Genomic DNA, 10202 nt, shown 5'->3' with positions numbered 1-10202 from the left:
GCCCAACAATTCTCCCACTTGTCCTAGATTTATCTATCTCGAAGTCCTATTCCCACTAGGTGAGCCTTGAACACTTTAGCCAGAAGGGCCTTTGTAAACTGATAAGCTAAGTTGTCTTCTGAGGCGATCTTTGTGACGATCACGTCTCCTCAGTGTAAAGTGGTTATTATATAATTATCTATTAATTAATTAAATTAAAATTAAAATTGGTTTTAGTTTATTTTATTTAAATTTTTAATTTAATTAAATGGGGGGAATTATGCATAACTCTCTCCATTTATTTCTCTCCATTAATCGTGGGTTGAAAGGCAGTTATGTTTAATCGTTCTTTTCCCCTGTGAACATAGAAGGTCTGAGTTACTTTATGCTCTCCCAATCAATCTCTCTACATAGAATTCCTCTAAAAATTCTTAATTCCTTATCCAAAATTATCACAAAGCCCACAACTCCTGTGGATTCTCAACCCTTAAAAGAATATTGTGGTTTCCATTCTGGTGGTGTCTAACCAATTGGCTTTTGGAGTGTTGTATTATTGGTTCTCGATTACCAAGGAGAGTTCATGACATTTTGGAGAGGATTCATGAAGAATATGTGACTTCATGGGCATATGTTTGTAAACCCTAATTTCCTCTCTTATCTGTTTAAAGCATGTTTTAAATTTGTGAATGCATAATGTTTCAGTTTTTGTAATTTTACGTTCCTACGAAAAAAGAATCAAAATTGGGATCCGATCACGCTTCCATACAATCTTCACAAAAATTAACTCTAAATCCAATAAACTAACATCCTAGGTTATTTTATAAGTTTTGAACTATATGTAGAGACATACAGGGATCAATGTTCAAGATACAGCCTAAAGGGTCTACAGTATAAGGATAAGGATGGGTACCTTATCCTGGTGGCACTATGGATACGATCCACTTTGTTTTAATATAAACACAATGATCCAATGCGTTCGTGTAGGTGACATGAAAGTAGGAGTATCCTATGCAAAGAGTTTACATCAGTAACCACTAGATGTAACTCCGTTGACTAGTTAGTTTTCTATTTTAATTGGATGGCCTATGCAACTTAGTCTTAATCCTGAGCCTATTATGAACTTCTGTTCACGAGGGATTTTTTTTTTTATTTGTATGGGTAAGAGTGGTCAGTTCGCCGACTCAATATGCCCATCATTTTGGGCACAAGACTAAGTGGAGAGTTGGGAATATAATAATACAAGATGAATTTCACTCCTTCCTGACAATAAGGTAAGTAGATGAGTGTTCCCTTAAGTGGTGTCTCCGAGACTTGAAAAAATGACCCTACCCTCTTACTGGCCCAAGAGGGTTTATGTTTAATGGTTGAACCATAAACAGGTTGTTCATTAAAGGAGCATTGGTACTTAAGGATAAAGAAGTAACTCAGGGGTAAAATGATATTCTTGACCCAGTTAGTGTTATGACACACTCATGAAGGACTAACTTGTTGTTACTAGTCTGTATCCGTGGACACAGAAATATATCAGCAATGAGAAGAATGCAATTCTAGGTCTTCAGTGGAGTGTACCACAGTTAACGAATATTGATTAATGAGGATAATGAGTTTAGCCAATTAATCTTATATCGTTGGAGTTTCTGATCTGTAGGTCCATGAGGTCCCCTTCCTAGCTCGTAAAGGGAATTGAGGTAATTATGTCTTGAATAGAGTTTGAAATGTTCAAATTCACTTGGGAAAATAGTATAATGATACATTATAATATAAAATTTATATTATAATTAAACTTCATAATATAAACTTAATTTTGGATATGATTCAAATTTAATTTATGAGAGAAATATTTGAAAGAGTTCAAATATTAATTTAATATGAATTGGATTCATATTAAAACTATAGGTTAAAATTAATGCATTTTAGATGCACATTAAAACTATAGGTTATGGGATAAATACAATTAAATATGATTCACATGTAGGTTAGGTTTGCAGGTGATGATTCTATACATAGAAGGGTTCTATGAAAAAAATAATTCTCTCATTTCTTCCCAATTAAGAGATTGGTTCTCACAAACCAATACTGAAATTCTCAGAGAATAAGGAGGTTTTCCCAATTGGTGGTGTTCGTGAAATCCATCCCAAAGGAATTGGAGTTTTTTAGTCGAGTCATCAACGAAAATAAGTGTTCTTTCTCATTGAATTCCCATTTTTAATGCATGCTTAACCTAAAAATGTTATAGTAGGTTTAAGTATTTTAAGTCTCTGTGATATTCTGTTTTTTCCCAATGTATTGGTATTTCAATTTCTCAATTGATTTTAAGTTAGGTTTTGATAATTCCGCTGCATTAGGGCTTTTATCCCCACAATTGGTACCAGAGCCAACTCGTATAATTAATTTAGAAATTTTGAAATTTGCACTGGTTTAGTGGGTTGAATTGCATTCTGAATGTGGTTTCCAAATGATTGTTTATAGTAAATTTTGGCCTTAGATTTACATATTTGACTTGATCAATTTGTAAAGGTCCTTGTGTTTTTGGACATTTTATCATGTAATTCAAGCCTTCTGTAAGTCTCTAGAATTAGAGTTGTTTACGATAAAGATCGAGACCAATTTTGGTTAAAAAAAAAAAAAAAAGGAAGAACATTCGACGATCTACCCAAAGTTGCTTTATGATGTCATATGCAACATTGCACTTAGCATTGCAAAGTTACAACATGTGTGATGCAAGGGTTTGTGTTGTACGCAATTCAACTACGATTCATGGTGGTCCAATCCGGTTCGGTTGGTTCAAGGATGTTTGATTTTGTGTTGGGTTGGCCTGGTTCGTGGTTTTAGGGTCTGGTTCAAAGCAGTTTGGGTTGGTTTGGTCCAGTTCTGGAGCGGCAGGAGCTATTTTAGGATAAATTTTGCAAAATTATTGTAATTTATTGCTTTATTTTATCCTAGGGCCAAATTACCGGTTTATTTGCTATTTAAATGCTTTATGGATGTCATTTAGATAAATCTCACCATATGTTAAACATATTCATGCATTTTAATATATTATAAGGGTTAAAATGTATGGTATCAATGTGTGATATATATAATTTTATGAGTTATTTATTATATTTTGATATGTTAAATATATGAAATTTAAAAAGCATGATGCATGACATTACTTAGGTAATATAAAGGGTTATATTTATCAATGTTTTGTATATGCTTGATTGATTTTCATGAATTGTCTAATATAAGTATTATATGAATAAAGTTGAAAATCAATTTTGCATTGAGCATGATACATCCATAGTTTAGTATAATTGTTATATTAAAGTCATGAATGCATGTAATATGGTTTTCTTATGAATTAGAATTTTATTGTTGATTAATTAAACTATAGAAGACATGATTATAGGGCTAATAATTAATTTTGTAATTGTTATAAAATTAATATTTAGTAATCGTCAACCTATAATAAAGATTTCCATGCAAACTTTGGATCTCAAGGAATTGGAATTAAGTTTAAAATGTTTAAAATTAATTTAGATCTTAGATCACATTAATTCTAATAAGATTATAATTAAGTCCTATTATTTTAATATATTTAAAATATAACTGGGTAGGACAAACGAGACTTTAGGTTATAAGAGAACTCTACCGGTGAAGTTCTGTCTAGGTTGGGGGTACTTAAGATGACGGTTTACGATACACCTCATACCTATGAATTGACCCGAAACTTGAGGTGAATTAACTTTTGTCCTGTTAACAGGTAATATCACTAGGTTAATTAAATGGTTTAATTCATCTAGAACATCATAGTAAATACCTTATTATAAGAGTTATAATAGGCATAGACTTAGATAGATTCATTAGTCGGAATTTAACCAAGTATAATAAAACCTTTAAACGATATAACAATTTAGTGGGAGAAAAATGGTTTATGGGATATATTAGTTTTTGGCTCTCACGTCTCTAAGAGTTTACACCATGAGAACTATGTTTGGCTTCTGTCGCCCTGGGTGCAGCCTCCCTTCAGAAAATGTTTGCATGGGTTAATACCAAGGTGAATAAGGAAAATGTACATAGTAAGTGGGAGAAAGATGCATGTCAATGTATCCTACGGTCTTCATCATTAGGTTGTACCGTGAGATTTCTATGATCTTTATGCGTGTCGTTCTGAAGCGACTACACCTTTGGAGAGCCTGATCATAGGATTCAGAACAACACAAACTCCAGTAATGGATAGGGTTTCTTAGGTTAATCTATAATAGTTTGTCTTTCTTTACAGTAGCCTGTTGAAGCGTACCTCTAGAATTCAAAAATGGTAGGGTCAACTTATGGGATGAATCCAGTTAATGATTCCTTGCCTCAAAAATGGTAGCTAAGAACTATAGAAATAAGAATTATTCTAGTATTAGTAATTAGCTGACGTTGTCTCAATTCAGATGAGGGGTAGCTGATCACTCTTCGGTGGCTAGTGTTATAAACCTCTGAAGTATTGTTGCAAAAACTGAATCGATAGTTTAATTAGGATTCTTTGATTGCTTTTTTTTTTTGCTGAATTTATTGGATACTTGTATTTTGTATAATAGGTTAAGGCAAATATAACTTATATGGTCAATTATTTGTTATTCATTTAAGCATGTCTTCCAAATTATATCCTTGCTAAAGAACGAAAACCTAATCAGTGAAAACTATGTGACGTGGAAATCTAACTTGAATATGATTCTAGTTATAAATGATATGCGGTTCGTCTTAATGGAGGAGTGTCCACCAATCCCTGCTCGAAATGCATCCCAAGCAATGAGGGATGCTCATGATTGCTGGAAAAAGGCCAATGACAAGTCCCACGTCTACATATTGGTAAGTTTGCCTTACGTTATTACCAAGAAACACGAGGCCATGATCACTGCACGTCAGATCATGGAGTCCCTCAAAGAGATGTTTGGACAACCGTCCTCTCATATCCGACACGAGGCCCTCAAGTACGTTTATAATGCGTGAGAGAAGGAAGGTCAAGAGAGAACATGTTTTTTTACCTGATGGTTCACTTCAATGTTACGGAAATGGATGGCATTGTCATCGACGAGCAAAGTTAGATGTCCTTTATCCTGGAATCTTTTTCAAAAGTTTTCTCTAATTCTATAGCAATGCGGTTATGAATAAAATAAAGTATACCATAATGTTGATTTTATTTTATTTAGGAACGGATTACTTTATTTATTTATATTAAGAAAGGATGGGGTTGTACATGAATTCATGTGTTTGACATGGCTTATGCGTTTGCACCTATGCGTCTGAGGTCATGCGTCGGAATGAAGATGCGTTAAACTAATATGCAATGACCACACGTTCCTATCACAAGTTTTCTTGCGCTCGCGCCAAGTATAACGCAAAAGCAAGTTTCTCGGGTAATCCGAGTCGAACACAGGAACTTGTCACTCAATAATTATTGTGAAGTAATGCGTTTGAGGCGATGAAAAGAAAAATAAAAAGAAGTTTAATGGATGTACACACTATTCCTGCTCCTAATTAAACAGATTGAGCAATAGAAGACTTGCAATGAGAATAAGTAGAGACACAACAACCATTAACGCATAGTAATGTTTATTACCTTAAATCGCCTGAGTAATCCCAGCTCATTGCACTAACACGTCGCACACCTCTTGGTGGTCAGCCGCATGACTATATCTCTATAGTGCATGGTTGTGTCGAGCATAAGATTGTGCTTATCTCTAGGAACAATGTGAACTTTGCTTTAGTGCGTTTCATCTCTTACTTTCTCAGGCAGTTAAACGCAGCTATTTAACTTATAAACAAGCAATGCAACATCCTATAGACAGGCGTTGCTACAGCCTTTCACCAAGCAAAGAGGATTAACTCACTATACTCGTACAACGCACACCTCTGGGTGGGTTGCTTCATGCGTCCTATCTCTAGGCTACACGATTAAGCATGCAATTGTCTTTGATAAATAAACGCTAAAGATAAACTATGATAGAGATGAAGATAATGAAGAAGACGACAATGAAGGAGTTAAGATTTGCATTGATCACAAATTATCTTAATAACTTAAGCTAAAATGTAATACAACACAGAGATTATAAGAGAAAGGAAGAACTCTGCGTTAAGGCTATCGGTGGTGCCATGGTTGAATGGTGGAGATGTCTCTCTTGAGCTCTATCTCCGGCGAATGCTCTGATCATCACTCGGTCTGGGTTGTGGAGATGAAGAATTCTCACTAAAAATATCTTTCAAGCTCTCATCTGTGATCACAAACCTCTACCTTAAGGCAGAAATTCAGATGTCTTAAAATGAAGGTCCTAAGGGCTCTTTATAGAGTTTGGATGCCGACAGCTATAATGATGACAGTATGGCTCACTGCTACGTTTGTCGCGGTATGGGCATTGTCACATCGCCTTATCTTGTTGATACTCCCAAGGTATGCATCCGAGCTTAATTTAGCTGAAGTTATCAACGCGTTCTACCTATCTTGCGATCTTCTATTATGGCTATTACTCTGTGGCCGCAATCTCCATTTGGTCACCACAATTCCTATGCGTTAGATGCATGTGATTACCGCAACTTCCATGCGTTGGATGCATGTGATTATCGTCTGTGATTTCTTAGCTCATACGTTTGTCTTTGCGATCATCTGGCTTCAATACATGCGTTTGTCTGCGATAGTTTATTTCAAACGCATGCGTTTGATTCCTACGATAGCTACAAAAATAGACACTTTGGCATGGAGTAACACATAATATTGGGGTCAGTGAGGATTTAGGTGCTAATTGATGCAAAACTCAATTTTTCAAAAATTTTAATTATTATCACCACATTTTCTACTTATTAGCCCTCATGATTCTAAATAAAAGACTTGTAATAACTGATATTTCTACCAGTTATCACATAACAACCATCCTAAATGAGTTACAGACTTATCAGTCTCTTATGAAAAATAAAGGACCGATAGAATGAGAGGCAAATATTACCCATTCCCAAAAGTTCCATAAGGGTCCATCCTCTGAAACTAAGCTTGTTCCCTCATCGTCTGGTTCTAAGAAGATCCAAAAGAAGAAAGGAAGGAAGGAGATGTTGGGTTTATGTCCTAAAACTCGTAGATAGTAAATGTTATTAATTGACGATCATCAATAAAGAGTTATCGATCTTAATTCAATAAATGTTATTGATTTTGTTGTATTCTATTTTGTCTTAATAATCCTATATCCAATAAACTAACATCCAAGAATGCTTTATGAGTCTTGAACTATATGCAGAGACGTATGGGGATCAATGTTCAAGATACAATCTAGGGTACCTTATCTTGGTGACAGTATGGATACGATCCACTTTGTATTTGATACAAACACAATGATCCAACACGTTCATCTGGGTGACACGTGAGTTGAGGTATCCTATGTAATGAGTTTGCATAAGATCGGACCACGAAATAGTAACCACTAGATGTAACACCGTTAATTAGTTAGGTTCCTACTTCAATTAGATGACCTAGAAAACTTAGTCTTAATCCTGAGTTTATTATGAACTCACATTCATGAGGGAATGTCTTTGATTTATATGGATGAGAGTGACTAGTTTTCCGACTCGATAAGTCTACCATTTTAGGGACAAGACTGAGTGGGGAGCTGAGAACATAATAATACAAGATGGAATTCACTTCTCACCGACTTCTGGGTAAATAGATGAGTGTTCCCTTAAATGGTGTCTCCGAGACTTGAACAAAGGACCCTACCCTCTCATTGACTCGATAGAGTTTCTTTTTATTGGTTGGACCATAAACAAGTTGTTCATTAGAAAAGCACTGGTACTTAAGGAGTCAGAGGTAACCCAAGGGTAAGGCAGTAATTTGACCTAGTTGGCATTACGAACACTCGTGAAGGAGTAACTTGTTGTTATTGGTCTATATCCATGGATACAGAAATATATCTACAATGAGAATAGTGTAGCTGCAGGTCTTTAGTGGAGTATACCCACAGTTAACGAATATTGATCAATTCGGTTAATGAGTTTAACCAATTAATCTCATATCATTGGAGCTTATGATCTGCAGGTCTACCAAGTCTCCTTGTTAGCTCACGAAAGGATATTAAAAAGAAATGATTTGAATTGTTCAAATAAAATTGAGAAAATTGTATATTAATGTGATTAACACATAATTGATTATGGATGTGATCTATAATTTAAAACGAATTAGATTCAAAAAGAATTTATCAACTAAAATAATAGAGAGGTGGTGCACATAAACATATGATTTTTGTTTATGTTAATTAAATATATACATTAAATTGGATTTAATGTATAGATGGTTATTTAATTAATGCGCTAATTAATTAAATAAACATTATTTAGTTATTGAGCACAATGGTAAATTGGGAAAGACTTGGAGAAGGGGTTGACCCTTCTCCATATAAATTCTTCCTTATAGCTTTTAGGGCTTGAATTCATTTGGTGAATTTTAACCTAGCCACCAAAAGAAAATCGTTTCTAAGATCTCCAAAGAAAACTCTCTACCTCTTTCTCTTCTAATAGTTGAATGTCACCTATCCTTCTATTGGAATCCTAGAGAATAACAGGGTTATTCTCGTAGTAGTGTTCAAGATCGATTAAGGAGACGTTCGTGTTTAAGATCGATTGGAAAACTGAGAGGATCTTTCTAGAAGCTTGGGAATCTTCAAAAGTAAGAAATTGTTCTCCCTCTTAGTTTCCTTTCATTAAAGCATGCTTGTAACATATTTATCCTTCATGAGTTATGTTTTAGAACACTGTTTTTGTTTATTCAAAAATTGGTTTTCATAATGTAAGTCGTTCACACGCTTCCACTCGGGATTCGATCCTTACAATTGGTATTGGAGACAATTTCTTGCATCTTCGTTCGTCGTATTTTCTAGTTGATAGGTGAGTTTTAAATCTGCATTTTGAATGAAGGTTTACAAAAATTGGATGTTTACAATTTTTTGCATTCGATTATTTTTTTTATGAGATTAAAATGTAAGAAACTGCTGTATTTTAGGCATTTAATTTTTGCTTCGAGTCTATAAGTCCGTGTCGATCGAAAAGCAATTGTTGCTAAAGAGATCGGGGAAGAACGAAGGTGATCGATGCAAGTTTGAAGGAAAAATGCACAAAAAATAGGCATTCTACCTTGTAACGTTGCAACACTGCAAAGAGAGGCGCAATGCTGCCCCTCAATATTGTGACGCTCCGAGTGCGTGACAGAGAAGAGCGACGCACGCGAAGGATGAAGCTACTGAAGTGGTTTTTTTTTTTTACCTAATTTGTTATTTTGTTCATTTTAGAATTAGTTAATTGAATTGATATAAAAGTTATATTAATTTAATCAATTGATTATGTTGTAGGGTACTAAAATTTGGTCCAATTTTGTTATTTAAATTTATTTAATTATGTATTGGATGTATGTTTAGATAAATGTTTGAATTTATATTACATATTGTATGTCATATAGATTTGAAATTCCCACCTTAGGATAAACATGTTCATGCATCATAACTAAGTATAAGGGTTATATTCTATGGATGCATAATTAAATTAGCATGTTCATGCATCATAATATAAGTGTTATATTATAAGGATGTATGATTAAGGATGTATGATTACGTTAAGCACATTCATGCATCATACAATGTTATAACTGTTATAATGTTGGTGGATAGATGAATGTAGATGTTTAATTTTCATAAATAATTAATATAAGTGTTATATTTATCAAATGAAAATGGAATTTGCATTGAGCATGACATTTATTAGATAAATATAATTATTGTATTTAATCAATGTCATTAGATGCAAATTTATAAGTTTTAATAAAGCATTAAAATATAAGTGTTATGTTCTAATGAGATAGATCAAAATCTATAATCAAGAGTTGTATACAAACATATGTTCAAATTAATTTTAAATGGTTTAAAATTAATTCACCTAGACTTATGTTGGAGGTTTTTCTAGTGAGATTAGAAATAGATTAATCTTCTAATTTTTTTTATAGGAATAAAATAAATTTTCCTAAAAGATTAAATTTACAAAATAATTGCCCATAAGGGACCTTTGTCTAAGGAACGTTCTGTCTAGGCGGTGTTATTCAAGCTGACGGAAACGAAAAACCTTCACTTGGAAAACGACCTGGAAGGTGAATTGAGAAAATATTTTATAAGCATGCAATAAAGGACTAGTTTTATTAAAGAATTTAATAAATGAAATTAAGTATTGTA

Source organism: Benincasa hispida, chromosome 10 (genome assembly GCF_009727055.1).
Source record: "Benincasa hispida cultivar B227 chromosome 10, ASM972705v1, whole genome shotgun sequence".
Taxonomy (NCBI): domain Eukaryota; kingdom Viridiplantae; phylum Streptophyta; class Magnoliopsida; order Cucurbitales; family Cucurbitaceae; genus Benincasa; species Benincasa hispida.
Note: the sequence above shows the minus strand (reverse complement) of the source record.